The sequence below is a fragment of the Humulus lupulus genome, chromosome 4 (genome assembly GCF_963169125.1).
Source record: "Humulus lupulus chromosome 4, drHumLupu1.1, whole genome shotgun sequence".
Classification (NCBI taxonomy): domain Eukaryota; kingdom Viridiplantae; phylum Streptophyta; class Magnoliopsida; order Rosales; family Cannabaceae; genus Humulus; species Humulus lupulus.
Genome location: NC_084796.1, coordinates 145877147 through 145892875, shown reverse-complemented (window position 1 = coordinate 145892875; position 15729 = coordinate 145877147). Strand labels below are relative to the sequence as shown.

Genomic DNA, 15729 nt, shown 5'->3' with positions numbered 1-15729 from the left:
GATGAGTTTGATAGGATGTCGACGGGTAACCATAGGAGGTATGGTGGGAATAGAGAAGATAGGAACCAGGTAGATAATTATATGGGGAATATCAAAATGAGAATCCCGGCATTTCAGGGGAAGAGTGATCCTGAAGCATACCTTGAGTGGGAGAAGAAAATGGAGCTAGTTTTTGATTGTCACAACTACTCCGACATGAAGAAGGTAAAACTTGCTGCCATTGAGTTTACTGATTATGCTATTGTTTGGTGGGATCAGTTGTGCATCAACAGGAGGCGGAGTGGAGATCGCCCTATTGACACATGGGAGGCCATGAAGAGGGTGATGAGACGGCGATTTGTACCATCTCATTATTATCGAGATCTGTACCTTAAGTTGCAGGGTCTTCGTCAAGGGTCCAGAAGTGTTGATGAGTATTACAAGGAGATGGAGATGGCTATGATTAGAGCCAATGTTGAAGAGGATCGGGAGGCAACCATGGCAAGGTTTTTGAATGGGTTGAACAGAGAGATTGCTGACCCAATCGAGCTACACCATTATGTGGAATTGGAGGATTTGGTTCATATGGCAATCAAAGTTGAGAGGCAGCTCAAGAAGGGTAGTTCAAGTTCGAGGTCAAGACCGAGCCCACACAATCCAAGTACAACACCTTGGAGGTCGAACTATCCAAAGAAAGAAGACCAACCCACTTCATCATCTACACCAAAACCAGCCACCACAGCCACGCCACCTCAAGGTAAAACAACTCCTACTAAGTCTCATTCTAGTGAGATAAGGTGTTTCAAATGTCAGGGGCGAGGACACATAGCTAGCCAGTGTCCAAACAAGAGAGTCATGGTGATTCGAGAAAGTGGAGAGATAGATTCTGAAGATGAAGATGATCTTGCTGACATGCCACCATTGGAAGATGCTTCTGACAATGAGTATGGACCAGAATCTGGTGAGATGCTTGCACTAGTCACAAGGCGAGTCCTGAATTTGCAAGCAAAAGAAGAGGAAGAAGAGGTGCAGCGAGAGAACATCCTTCACACTCGTTGTCATGTGAGAGACAAGGTATGTAGTGTCATTATTGATGGAGGTAGTTGTACTAATGTTGCTAGTGCTTCCATGGTTGCCAAGCTGGGGCTTACAACGCTTAGGCATCCTTGTCCATACAAATTGCAATGGCTGAATGATAGTGGTGAAGTGAGGGTTACAAAACAGGTGCTAGTCTCATTTCGAATTGGCAAGTATGAAGATGAGGTGTTGTGTGATGTGGTTCCCATGCAAGCTGGACACCTCCTTCTAGGAAGGCCTTGGCAATTTGATCGGCGGGTGCAGCATGATGGCTTCACCAACAAGTATTCATTCACATTCCGTCAACGAACAATCACTCTAGCGCCTTTGACACCAAAGCAAGTGTATGAAGATCAAGTGAGGTTGCAAAAATTGAGTGACAAAAAGAAAATGAGTGAGCAAAAAGAGAATGAAAAGATGAATGAGAGTGAGGAAAAAGAGAGACAAAGAGAGAAAAGTGTGGAATCAAGTGAGAGAAAACAAAATAATTTTTATGCAAAAAAAAGTGAGGTTAAGAGAGCATTGTGTACAAAACAGCCCATGATTTTACTCATGTATAAGGAGGCTCTTTTAAATACTAACCAACTTGATTCTTCGCTGCCAAGTGTTGTTGTGTCTATTTTGCAGGAATTTGAGGATGTGTTTCCTGAGAAAGTACCACATGGTTTGCCACCTGTTCGAGGAATAGAACATCAAATTGATTTTGTTCCAGGTGCTTCCATCCCAAACCGACCAGCCTACAGAAGTAATCCTGATGAAACAAAGGAATTGCAAAGGCAAATTGAAGAATTGATGGAGAAAGGGCATGTGAGAGAAAGCATGAGCCCTTGTGCTGTTCCAGTGATTCTAGTTCCCAAGAAGGATGGAACATGGAGGATGTGTGTTGACTGTCGAGCCATCAACAATATAACGGTAAAATATCGACATCCCATTCCTCGTTTAGATGACATGTTAGATGAATTGCATGGTTCTTGTGTGTTTTCCAAAATTGATCTTAAAAGTGGGTATCATCAGATACGTATGAAAGAAGGGGATGAGTGGAAAACTGCTTTTAAAACTAAACATGGATTGTATGAGTGGTTAGTCATGCCTTTTGGACTAACTAATGCACCTAGCACTTTCATGCGTTTAATGAATCATGTATTGCGTGCTTTCATTGGAAAATTTGTGGTTGTGTATTTTGATGATATTCTTATTTATAGTAAGAATTTGCATGACCATGTTTTGCATTTGCATTCTGTTTTGGATGTTCTTAGGAAACAGAGTTTATATGCTAACCTCAGTAAGTGTACTTTCTGCACCGATAAGCTTGTTTTCCTAGGCTTTGTTGTAAGTGCTACAGGTATTCAGGTGGATGAAGAAAAGATCAAAGCCATCCAAGAGTGGCCGACCCCTACAACTATAGGTAATGTTAGAAGTTTTCATGGACTTGCTAGCTTCTACAGGAGGTTTGTGAAAAATTTTAGCACCATCGCCGCACCACTTACAGAAGTTATCAAAAAGAATGTGATATTTAAATGGGGTGAAGCTCAAGAGGAGGCATTTCAGCTACTGAAATACAAGCTTACTCATGCTCCTTTACTTGCTTTGCCTAACTTTTCTAACACTTTTGAAGTTGAATGTGATGCTTCTGGAATAGGTATTGGCGCTGTTCTTATGCAGGATGGGAGACCGCTTGCATACTTTAGCGAAAAGCTAAGTGGGGCTGCCCTCAATTACCCCACCTATGACAAAGAATTGTATGCACTAGTGCGTGCTTTAGAAACATGGCAGCACTATTTGTGGCCAAAGGAGTTCGTGATTCGCACAAATCATGAATCCTTGAAACATTTGAAAGGCCAACACAAGCTCAACAAGAGACATGCCAGATGGGTTGAGTTCATTGAGACATTTCCTTATGTCATTCGCTATAAACAAGGTAAGGAGAATGTGGTTGCTGATGCCCTTTCTCGCAGGTATGCCCTAATCTCCACTCTTGATGCTAAATTACTTGGGTTTGAACACATAAAGGAGCTGTATTTTGCTGACCATGATTTTGGGGAAATTTATGGTGTTTGTGAAAAATCTGCTGAAGGAAAATTTTATAGGCATGAGGGTTTCTTGTTTAGGGAGCATAGGTTGTGTGTACCAAATTGTTCTTTGAGAGATTTGCTAGTTAGAGAGTCCCACGGGGGAGGGTTGATGGGACATTTTGGAGTTGCTAAGACCCTAGTTATGTTGCAAGAGCACTTCTTTTGGCCCCACATGAAACGAGATGTTGAGCGAATTTGTGGTAGGTGTGTCACTTGTAGGCAAGCTAAATCAAGAGTTCAGCCAAATGGCCTTTACACACCCCTACCTATCCCTAGTTCCCCATGGGTTGACATTTCAATGGATTTTGTGTTGGGTTTACCTAGAAGTAAGCATGGGAGGGATTCAATCTTTGTGGTTGTAGACAGATTTTCTAAGATGGCTCATTTTATTCCTTGTCATAAAACTGATGATGCCTCTAACGTTGCAGATTTGTTCTTTAGGGAGATTGTGAGATTACATGGTATGCCTAGAACAATTGTATCAGATAGGGATGCTAAGTTCTTAAGCTATTTTTGGAAAACATTGTGGGGAAAACTTGGGACAAAACTATTATTTTCTACTACTTGTCACCCTCAAACCGATGGTCAAACAGAAGTAGTTAATAGGACCCTATCCACCTTGTTGAGGGCTATCATAAGTAAAAATATTAAGACTTGGGAAGATTGTTTGCCACATGTTGAGTTTGCTTATAATCGTTCAATGCATTCTGCTACTAAATTTTCACCATTTGAAATTGTTTATGGTTTTAATCCTCTAACTCCTTTGGATTTATCACCTTTACCTGTTTCTGAGCATTTGAATTTAGATGGCGAGAAGAAGGCCGAATTTGTGAAGAAAATCCATGAGAGGGCGCGACTCAACATAGAGAGAAGGACTGAACAATACATTAAGCAAGCTAACAAGGGTCGTCATAAGCAGGTTTTTGAGCCCGGTGATTGGGTATGGTTACACATGAGGAAAGAGCGATTCCCAACACAAAGGCGTTCAAAATTGCTACCTCAAGGAGATGGTCCATTTCAAGTACTTGAAAGGATCAATGACAATGCCTACAGACTCGATTTACCAGGTGAGTATAATGTTAGTGCTACTTTTAATGTTTCTGATTTGAGTCCTTTTGATGCAGGTGACGATTTGAGGTCAAATCCTTCTAAAGAGGGGGGAATGATGAGGACACCAAGACCCAAGTATCAAGTCAAGTTCCAGTTGGTCCAGTGACGAGGGCACGAGCCAAGAGATTCAAGGAAGAACTTAACAGCCTAGTCCACAAAGTCCTAAAACAAGAGGAGACCGTGGTCAACATTGAAGGAGAACAAAGACTTGTCTTACTCATCAAAGTTGACTGAGTTTAGGAGCTTCATGAGTCTTATTGTATTTGTCATTTTTAATTTATTTACGTTATTGTTGTTATTTGGTCTTTCTTTATTTTTGTGATAAGTCAAACATTTGACTTGTGTGAGTCCAATAGTCCTTTTGTCTTTAATTTTCGGTTTTCATGAGGAAGACAAAAGGCTTGTCTTTAATTTCAGTTTTCATTAGGAAGACAAAGGGGCTGTCTTTAATTTTTCGGTTTCATTAGGAAGACCAAGGGTCTTGTTTTCATGTAATTTTCGTCCTTATAAGGACTGCCAAAACATTTGGAAAGATCAGATTATGTTGAATGAAATTGTGAGTTTATTTCTTCTTGAGTTCTTGAAGAAACTTTTGAACTTATCAAGGAGATTCCTTGTGGCGTTCATCCTGACTTATCAAACGGATTCCATCCCCGTTTGTGGCGTCTTCCTCATACCAAGGTTCGTGCTTGGCTAAGCATTGGGTCGCAGTTCCATTCCAACCACGTGTGTTCTTGGTGGCTGTTCCATATTTGGTGTCGGGTTTCGTCACACTTGTTGGCGTGGTTCGTATCAGGTCTGGGTCGAGGAACTCCCAAATGTGCTCTGGGCCTACAGGACCACCTCCTGTTCCACCACTGGAGAGACACCTTTCGCCTTGGCCTATGGTTGCAAGCTGTCCTTCCGGTAGAAATGAAGGTTAACTCCTTCCGCACGCAAGCATACGATGACCAAGCTAACATCACAGCGTTGGTCAGGCACTTGGACCTGCTGGAAGCCAAGAGAGAAAGGGCACAACTAAGGCTGGCCACATATCAGCAACGGGCAGCGAGGTATTACAATTCAAGGGTGATACGAACCACGCCAACAAGTGTGACGAAACCCGACACCAAATATGGAACAGCCACCAAGAACACACGAGATTGGAATGGAACCGCGACCCAATGCTTAGCCAAGCACGAACCTTGGTATGAGGAAGACGCCACAAACGGGGATGGAATCCGTTTGATAAGTCAGGATGAACGCCACAAGGAATCTCCTTGATAAGTTCAAAAGTTTCTTCAAGAACTCAAGAAGAAATAAACTCACAATTTCATTCAACATAATCTGATTTTTTCCAAATGTTTTCAAGGCCTTATATAGCCGAAAATTACATCAATACAAGCCCCTTTGTCTTCCTAAAAACCGAAATATTAAAGACAAGCCTTTTGTCTTCCTAATGAAACCGAAAAATAAAGACAACCCTTTGTCTTCCTAATGAAAACCGAAATTTAAAGACAAAAAGGACTCTTGGACTCACACAAGTCAAGTGTTTGACTTATCACAAAATAAACAAAGACTAAAAAAAACGTGATTAAAAATAAAAAGACTCATTACAAGAAGCTAAATATTGATCAAGCTCCTAAACTGGTGTCCTCATCATTCCTCCCCTCTTGGCTTGGATCAACGGGAACTTGACTTGGATTTTGAGTCTTGGTGTCCTCATCATTCCCCCCCTCTTGAGAAAGATTTGACCTCAAATCGTTACCTGCATCAAAAGGACTCAAATCAGAAACATTAAAAGTAGCACTAACAGTATACTCACCTGGTAAATCGAGTCTGTAGGCATTGTCATTGATCCTTTCTAGCACTTGAAACGGCCCATCTCCTCGAGGTAGCAATTTGGAACGTCTTTGTGCTGGGAATCGCTCTTTCCTCATGTGTAACCATACCCAATCACCGGGATCAAAAACCTGCTTGTGACGACCCTTGTTAGCATCAAGTTGGTTAGTGTTTAAAACAGCCTCCTTCACCTCACTTTTTTTTGCATAAAAATTATTTTGTTTTCTCTCTAATTTTCCCTCATTGATCGAACTCTTCTCTTTCTTTTCTCTCTCACTTGATTCGACCCTTCTCTCTCTTTGTCTCTCTTTTTTCTCACTCTCATTCTTTTGCTCACTCAATTTTTTTTTATCACTCAATTTTTGCAACCTCACTTGGTCTTCATATACTTGCTTTGGCGTCAATGGAGCAAGAGTGATTGTTCGTTGATGGAACGTGAATGAGTACTTGTTGGTGAAGCCATCATGCTGTACTCGTCGATCAAATAGCCAAGGCCTTCCTAGAAGGAGGTGTCCAGCTTGCATGGGAACCACATCGCACAATACCTCATCCTCATACTTGCCAATTCGAAATGATACCAGTACCTGTTTTGTAACCCTCACTTCCCCACTATCATTCAACCATTGCAACTTGTATGGACAAGGATGCCTAAGCGTTGTAAGCCCCAGCTTGGCAACCATGGAAGAACTAGCAACGTTAGTGCAACTACCACCATCAATAATAACACTGCATACCTTGTCTTTCACATGACAACGAGTGTGAAAGATGTTCTCCCGCTGCACCTCTTCTTTTGCTTGCAAATTTAAGGCTCGTCGTGTGACTAGTGCAAGCATCTCACCAGATTCTGCCCCAAACTCCTCATCATCGATAGAAACATCTTCCAATGGTGGCAAGTCAGCAAGATCTTCATCTTCAGAATCGAGCTCGCCACTTTCTCGACTCACCATAACTCGCTTGTTTGGACATTGACTAGCTATGTGTCCTCGCCCCTGACATTTGAAACATTTTATCTCACTAGCATGGGACGAAGTAGGGGCTGTTTTACCTTGAGGGGTCGTGGCTGATTTTGGTGTAAAGGATGAAGTAGGTTGGTCTTCTTCCTTCTTTGGATAATTCGACCGCCAAGGTGTTGCACTTGAATGGTGTGGGCTCGGTCTTGGCTTTGAACTTGTACTACCCCTCTTGAGCTGCCTCTCAACTTTGATTGCCATATGCACCAAATCTTCCAATTCCACATAATGGTGTAGCTCAATTGGATTAGCAATCTCTCGGTTCAACCCATTCAAAAACCTTGCCATTGTTGCCTCCCGATCCTCTTCCACATTGGCTCTAATCATAGCCATCTCCATCTCCTTGTAATACTCATCAACACTCTTGGAACCTTGATGAAGACCTTGCAACTTAAGGTAGAGATCTCGATAATAATGAGATGGTACAAACCGTCGCCTCATCACCCTCTTCATTGCCTCCCATGTGTCAATAGGACGATCTCCACTCCGCCTCCTGTTGATGCACAACTGATCCCACCAAACAATAGCATAATCAGTAAACTCAATGGCAGCAAGTTTTACCTTCTTCATGTCGGAGTAGTTGTGACAATCAAAAACTAACTCCATCTTCTTTTCCCACTCAAGGTATGCCTCAGGATCGCTCTTCCCCTGAAATGCTGGTATTCTCATTTTGATATTCCCCGAATAATTATCTACCTGGTTCCTATCTTCTCTATCCCCACCATACCTCCTATGGTTACCCGCCGACATCCTATCATATTCTTCCTCTAAATCGCCCCCATCAAACTCTCTTTCACCCTCAACATCTCGTTGTTGCACCCTATTCCTCCGTGCCCTCCATTGCGTTCCCTCTTCTACCCTATCCAACCTCTCATGTATCTGCTCACACTCCGCCCTCATCATCCTTCGCATCTCCCCAATTAGTGCTTGCATTTGTAGATTCAGAACTTCAAGTGGTGGAATATCATTGCTTGCATTTTTCTCTGGATTTTGTGCCATGATGGAAATCTGCAAAATAAGGTTAGAATAATATGGAGAAAAGACCTCACCACACTCCCTCACGTGTTTCGCTCGAACAATATTTTCACTCAAATCCCCTCGTGTTTCACTCAATTTCAATGGCTTTTACCCTCAAATAGGCTCACACCTCTGCCTTTTTCCACTCGTATTCTTCTTTAAGTTCTTTCAAAACTAATCCACAATATCATGGAGGATTCAAGTAGCAAATCAAACCAGAACAAACCAAACGAACATAGAAAAACTGATGAAAAATGATGATTTTTGGATCACTTGTGTGGGGTTTTGGCAAAAAGGCCTCTAGACCATAGGGAACAAGAATAGAACAAAAAATTTTAAGAGAGGTTTCCAGACTCTTTTTTTTTTTTAGTCTCGGATCCTCTTGGTTTTCTTCTTCTTTCTTTTCTTTTTTTCTTTGATTTCTCAGATGCAAGGACGATTCGAAAACAAAACAAATCAGATTTCACAAGAGAAACAATAGACGCAATGCAGATTCGGATTTCACAAAAAAAAGAAAAGAGAAAACTCAACCCACATTCGGATTTAACAATAAGAATAAGAGAAACTCAATCCCAACTCAGATTTCACCATAAGAACAAGAGAAAACTCAATCCCAATTCAGATTTGACAATAAGAACAAGAAAAAAACTCAATCCCAATTCAGATTTCACAATAAGAACAAGAGAAATCTCAAACCCAATTTCAGATTTTACAATAAGAACAAGAGAAAACCAATGCAAAGTCAGATTCCACACGTAGAACAAGATAAAACTCAAAGCCCTAATTCATGATTTCAGAAATGAAAAGAAAACAAAATAGGGGATTACAAAGGACCCTAATTCACGATTACAAAGGAATTGAAACTTTGTGTAGACTAGTTTCGGATTTCAAGGGATTTCACAAAAAAAAAAATGGAAACTTTGGAAATAAGGAAATGATTGAACAAGGAAACAATTGAAATAGGGAAATTAACTATAGTAGTTTCGGATTTCACAAGAAAAAAATAAACAAGGACAAAGAACTCAAACACGACTAGATGATGAATAATTTTTGTTTTTTTTTTTTGATTTCAGAATTGAAAAACGAATTGAATAGAAAACACAAATGAAAAAGGATAGGCCAAACCGGATGATCCTAAGCTCTGATACCAACTGATACGAACCACGCCAACAAGTGTGACGAAACCCGACACCAAATATGGAACAGCCACCAAGAACACACGAGATTGGAATGGAACCGCGACCCAATGCTTAGCCAAGCACGAACCTTGGTATGAGGAAGACGCCACAAACGGGGATGGAATCCGTTTGATAAGTCAGGATGAACGCCACAAGGAATCTCCTTGATAAGTTCAAAAGTTTCTTCAAGAACTCAAGAAGAAATAAACTCACAATTTCATTCAACATAATCTGATTTTTTTCCAAATGTTTTCAAGGCCTTATATAGCCGAAAATTACATCAATACAAGCCCCTTTGTCTTCCTAAAAACCGAAATATTAAAGACAAGCCTTTTGTCTTCCTAATGAAACCGAAAAATAAAGACAACCCTTTGTCTTCCTAATGAAAACCGAAATTTAAAGACAAAAAGGACTCTTGGACTCACACAAGTCAAGTGTTTGACTTATCACAAAATAAACAAAGACTAAAAAAAACGGGATTAAAAATAAAAAGACTCATTACAAGAAGCTAAATATTGATCAAGCTCCTAAACTGGTGTCCTCATCATTCCTCCCCTCTTGGCTTGGATCAACGGGAACTTGACTTGGATTTTGAGTCTTGGTGTCCTCATCAAAGGGTGCGAGAGAGAAAGTTCAGGGTAGGAGACTTAGTATTGAGGAAGGTACTCCCCAACACACGAGACCTAGGGGCGGGGGTACTGGGGGCGAACTGGGAAGGACCCTACCAGGTCGCTCAGTGCATACCACCAAACACCTATAAGCTGGCGCGCATGGACGACACCGCCGTGCCTCGAGCATGGAATGCGGAACACCTTAAGAAGTACTACCAGTGAGACTTCCGCATCCAATGCAAGCAGTATTTGTGCTTAGTTTGTTGCGTGTTATGTTAGCTTAGTAGAGACAAGAATCAAAGAGGTTGCCTAGATAACCTCCCAAGTAGATGTAAACTTTTTATATATATATCGTTGTAACCTACCTACTATGAATGAAATTGTTCACAACTTCGCATGTTATTTTTCTCCTCTATGCGAGCATCAACCAAAGTGCCTGCCAAAATAAATTTCACCAGGCACTTGAGGGGGGTAGGACAGGAGGCAATACATACAGCAATCAGGAGGATCCTAAAAAGGACTCCTCGTATCAGGAGGATCCTATAAAGGACCCTCTATCAGGAGGAACCCAAAAGGACCCCCTATATCAGGGCCTTAAACGAGTTCCTTAAAAGGACTTCTCGTATCCTTAAAAGGGCTCCTAAAAAGGAGGATCCTAAAAAGGACTCCTCATATCAGGAGGATTCTAAAAAGGAACCTCTATCAGGAGGAACCCAAAAGGATCCCTTATATCAGGGCCTTATACGAGTTCCTTAAAAAAAATGCGTGGTGAACCCTAAGAAACAGGGAGGAGACCTTGCAAGGCATCTCCTGAAGTTCACAAGGATTAGCTACCCTTATGAACATCAAGGAGGCCAAAAGGTCTTACAAAAAAAAAAAAAAGACCCTTGCAAAAATAGACCCGTCAATAAGCCTAGAGCGGCCACCAAGCCGCCTAGCCAAAAAGGGTCCTAAAAGAGACCCTTGCAAAAATAGTACTATGAATAATGACGAGAAGGACGCTTCTCGCAAGAAATAATAAGCGCATGAAAAAATATATAAAAGGATAGCTAGAACCCAAGGGGTCAATATATCCTTATAAGAACAATCAAGAGGCACCAAAAAAGGTCCTTTCACATGGGCTCCAAAGGACCTCTAGCCTGATAAATAAAAAAGGGGAACCTACCAACCCCATCATACAGGCTCAAAAAGACCTCAAACACAGAGGAATAAGAGATAAATAACCGCATATGTATATTTAAAAAAGAGTTTTGGTAACATGACAAGATTTTAAAAAAAAAATATTACAATCACAAAAAGGCTCGAACGAGCAGACATCCACAGCGGACTAACTGGCAAAAATTATGCAGTGACGATCTCAAGGCCTCCTGCTACGGGTGTAGAGTCCAAGAACTTTACTTAGCTAATTATTTAGTAGTATTATAGTATGTATAGTATTATCTTTGTAACTATGGATTTTTGGTTCAGACCGGGAATTATTTGGACACTCATAGTAGTACTTATAGATTTTCTAAGTTTAACCTATAGTTTAAGAATATTAATGTTAACCTAAGGTTTGATTATATGACTGATATTAAGGATAATACTTATTATACTATAAGGTTTAGATAAGGACCAATAGGATTTTAAGCACATGTTATGAATGGGTGATTAAGGATTAAGTATTTTGAGGATTTAATTTAATAAGGGTAAAAGTTTGAATGCTATAAGGTCAGTCAGCAGCTTTGAATACGTTGAGGGCTTAGTCAAGGCTGTTTACTCCATTCAAACTTAGCTAAAAATGTGCAATTTTGTGTTTAATTATTAATCAGCGTGTGCCGATAAATCGCAACTATAGGGGGCGATATATCGCAGCACGTAGATACGGAAAACACGAGACGATGCACGACTGCCTCGGGCATACTGGCCCAGGCGATATATCGCCTACAGGGGGCGATATATCGCCTCCTTCAGTATATTTCAAAAGTTTTTGAATTCTTTTTCCTTTCAGCCATTCAACCTCTTGATAAGTCCAGCACCTTTTTGAACGAGTCTTCAGCCTCTGCTGAACGATTATTCAAATTATTTTCATCTAAAAAGTTATTATTTTTATTCAAGTAAAATTTAGATCCTTTCATTCCTAAACTCTATAAATAGGTAGTACCCAACCATTATTCATCTTTTGCTCTAAGTTCAGAGGCTGCAAGTGCTAAGTGAGTGTGAGAGTGTAAACACCTGGGTTGGGGAATCATAAGCTTGATCACCACCATAAGCTTATTAAACACTTTGGGAAGTAAGGTTCTATAGTATTTCGGTTTGTGGAGTAGATTGGCCTTACAAGTCTTTAAGGTAACCCAAAACTCTAGTTCATTGGTTTTATGTTATTTTCTTTCTCATAACCTTCTACTCAGTCTTCTAACCTCATTCTTATTTTGGTTAGGAAATCTAAGTTCTTGAGCACATAAGTTTTGGTAAGTATGTTTCTCAATGGTTTAGTCTTCCCATATTCCTTTTCATCTCTTTTTCTTCATTAGACTCACTCTTTTTCATAATGGTTATTAGGAGTGTTCCAAAGTCCCAACGCTGTCCACATATCCCGGTAACTTTGGTAAGGAAAATAGGATAGAAATGCATATGTTATATGTTCTATATGTTATCTTATGTTTCTTATGTTATGATATGTATGTTTGCAGGCTTGGGCATATGACCCATATGACTAACAAGACCCCAAATAGATTATGGGCATATGACCTACTTAGCTAGTAGGACCCCACTAATCTCATGGGCATATGACTTGTTTAGTCTATGGGACCCCAAGTAATAATGGCCATTATAGTATGTGTATGTAATAAGTGTTATGATATGTCTTTATGTTTATTATGAAATTTATGTATGTAAAGTATGTGTTAGATTTTTTCCTTTCTGGGCATTAGGCTCACTCCTTTTTGTTTAAATGTGCAGGAAAATAGCTATTAGTGGCGGTAAGGTTCGTGGATGCTTGGAGATTGTGTATCGATGATGAATGGAGTCAAGGAGTCGAGAGTTCGATTTCGAGGATGTAGTCATTTGTTTATGGTCTTTATATGTATTTTCCGCACTTACTATGTAATCCCTTTATTTTATAAATCATGTTATGTTTTGTTTTTCAAACAATGGGATCCCATATCCTTCTTGGTATTTATGTAAGTAACTCTTATTTCTATAAGTTTTCTAATAAAATTATGGTATTTTCGCAAATGTAAGAATTTGTATGTATAGTTTCGTTAATGGTCCAAGAGTCTAGAATAGTTGGGTCATTACAACAGGCGTTCCACCCAGCCGCCCGGGCAATGGCATGCTCGCCAAAGGAGGAGAAATCGAAGTTTGGATCCTGCCTCCATACACTGTAAAGGGCGCGCTCTATGGACATATACTCAATAGTTGCCCTATCTGCCTCTAAGGAAGCGACCCTCTCCTGCAACGCAACTGCAGCAGCCTTAGCACCCTCAAGTTCGCCCTCTAAGGAAGCGACCCTCTCCTGTGACGCAGCCACGGTAGCCTTGGCACCCTGGAGTTCAGCCTCTAGGCTGGTAACCCTTTCCTGCAACATCGTGGCCTTGGCAATCGCCCTCTTCTTCTTTTTCAATGGGGCAGAAATTTTCGCCAAGGCCTTTTCTAGCCTAAGGCCGACATAAGATGCCTAAACTCACCCAGGCAGTAGAGCGCGTAAGACTCTCCCCAAGATCCGACATAGTGAAACTCCCAAGACCACTCCAATCAGCTTCGGGGAGGCCTGAGGCGATCTGGACATACCGCCGCTCGTAAGAGGCCGCCATGCGGCCCGCCCAGGGCGCCCCTTCCGAGCCAAGGGTACCCGGCTGGGTAAGGACAGACGACCCCCTCGCCGAAACAAGAGGGGGCGCAGGAAGATCGGAAAAATGAGCCCCAGGTAGATCAGGAGGGGTGCAGGAAGATCGGGAAAGTAAGCCCCCGATGGACCGGGTCGAGGGGAGCCTGAGGAAAAGCGTCAAAGTCCGTAGGATCGGGGCAAACAAAATGCCCCGGCATGGCCTGTTGACCCTGGGATTGGGAAGCCATGTCAGGGTTGGATGGGGCAAAGGGAGAGCATTCCCAGGGGGACGAAGATAGCTGGTGAGATTGCCCGTGTCCAAGGGAGACTCCCTCCGGCACACACTCGGCCTCACCTTCACCCGGGCGAGGCTCAGCCGAGGCATCCTTCGTCTTCTTTGACCCGGGAAGAGTCCACAGCAACCCGGGATCTGAAACCGGGGACAGCTTGTGAAGGTTGAGTTTTTCCACGGTGAAGAGGTATGTAGCCTTTCTCACGGCGGGGTCAGCACTGAGGAATGTGTTTATAGCGTCCGCCTCTGACCCAACAACTACAGGTATGGTGAACTACTCTGCACGATTCACACCATTGCCGACACAAACATAAGTTATAGAACAATAAGTTTCAAAAAGAAAAGAAAAAAAAAAGGTGGCTCGAAGTACTTACTGGGAGCAGAACGAAAGTGCTCACGAACAGAAAGGGGGCCCTGCACAAAGAAAGTCCTGCTTCCAGGACCCAGGGTTGGACACTGCGCCATCTATCAAGAGGACTGCAGTATTGGCTTTTTGCAGGAAATAAAAGCCCTTGGATTTGGGAGAGGGCATGAGATTATACAGGAAATGCACCTATTGGGCCGTAGGAGCACGACGGACAAGTTCCATAAACGCGATGAAGAGGAAGCTCAAGGTCAGCCAACTGTTGGGTGCCAGCTGAAGTGGAGCGAGGTCAAAATAGTTGAGAACCGCGATGAAGAATGGGTGTAATGGGATTGTACCACCCGCCTTCAAGATATGCTCGCTAAGGGCCACGTAGCCCGTATTAGGGCGTCAGCCCGGCACTTGTCCGAAGGGACGTATAATGAGTACTCCGAAGGAACACAGTAATGCTCTACTATTTCCATCAATTTATTTTCAGACACGTGGGACACTAGGGTGGATGCCAATAGGGGGCATCATCCCGGTCATCAGCAGACACCTATCGTCGTTCTCTCTTCGGCATATCTGCAAAACCAAAAGAAAAAGGTGAGGAGAAGACAGAACACTTTACCCTCCATTTTTTCTTCCTAGCAAGAGTCTTCCACCGAGGCACCGGCTGCGGAAGCGCTAAACTAGGGAAGATCGAAACTAACGGCTGAAGAAAAGATGAGACGGCCCCATGACAGTCATCAGGAAAGAACGGGCTAGGAGGCTCAAGCAGGAGATGTCCCTCCATAAACTCCAACTCCATCTGCAAATCTAAAAGGGTCATCCTAAGGTTCGCTACATGGTCGTTAAGGTCAAGGGGGAAAGGTACTCCATCTCCTCTCAACACCGAGTCAATTTTGCTCTCTAACACCCAAATCTTACGCCTAAGTTCAGCCTGTTGGAAATGTGCCCTGAAAGCATATGTAGTAGACATTGTTTTTATGAAATAAATAAATAAATTGAATTTGTTATGCATATATTTTATGGACTATATTATTCTATGATAATATTATGTAAATATCAGGAAAATTCCTAAGTTCATGAATGTAATCTCAAACACGTATTAGTACGAGAGGATTGTGTTTGAGATAAATGAACTTGAATAGTTCGCAGTAAAATAAAGTTATGGAATCTTTAGATTAATTACTGCAAGTACAGTCCACTAGTATTATGAATACATGTGATCTAGATCCGGATCACTAGTGTGGTAGGACACTTTAGTGGAGGTGCTTTATATATTGAGAATATATAGAACTGGACCAGATATGTTTATTAATACTTAGTTAAATACCGTTTCAAAGTATTAATTAAATGTATCAACTGATGATCATACAAATTGATCTTAATCCTGAAGTTACTATGA

At 41.6% G+C, this 15729-nt stretch overlaps 1 pseudogene; it reads left to right on the top strand.

Annotated features, from left to right (window-relative positions):
* The first annotated feature begins 1 nt into the window (after nt 1).
* LOC133829213 (uncharacterized) lies at nt 2-4673 on the top strand (annotated as a pseudogene).
* The last annotated feature ends 11056 nt before the right edge of the window (nt 4674-15729 follow it).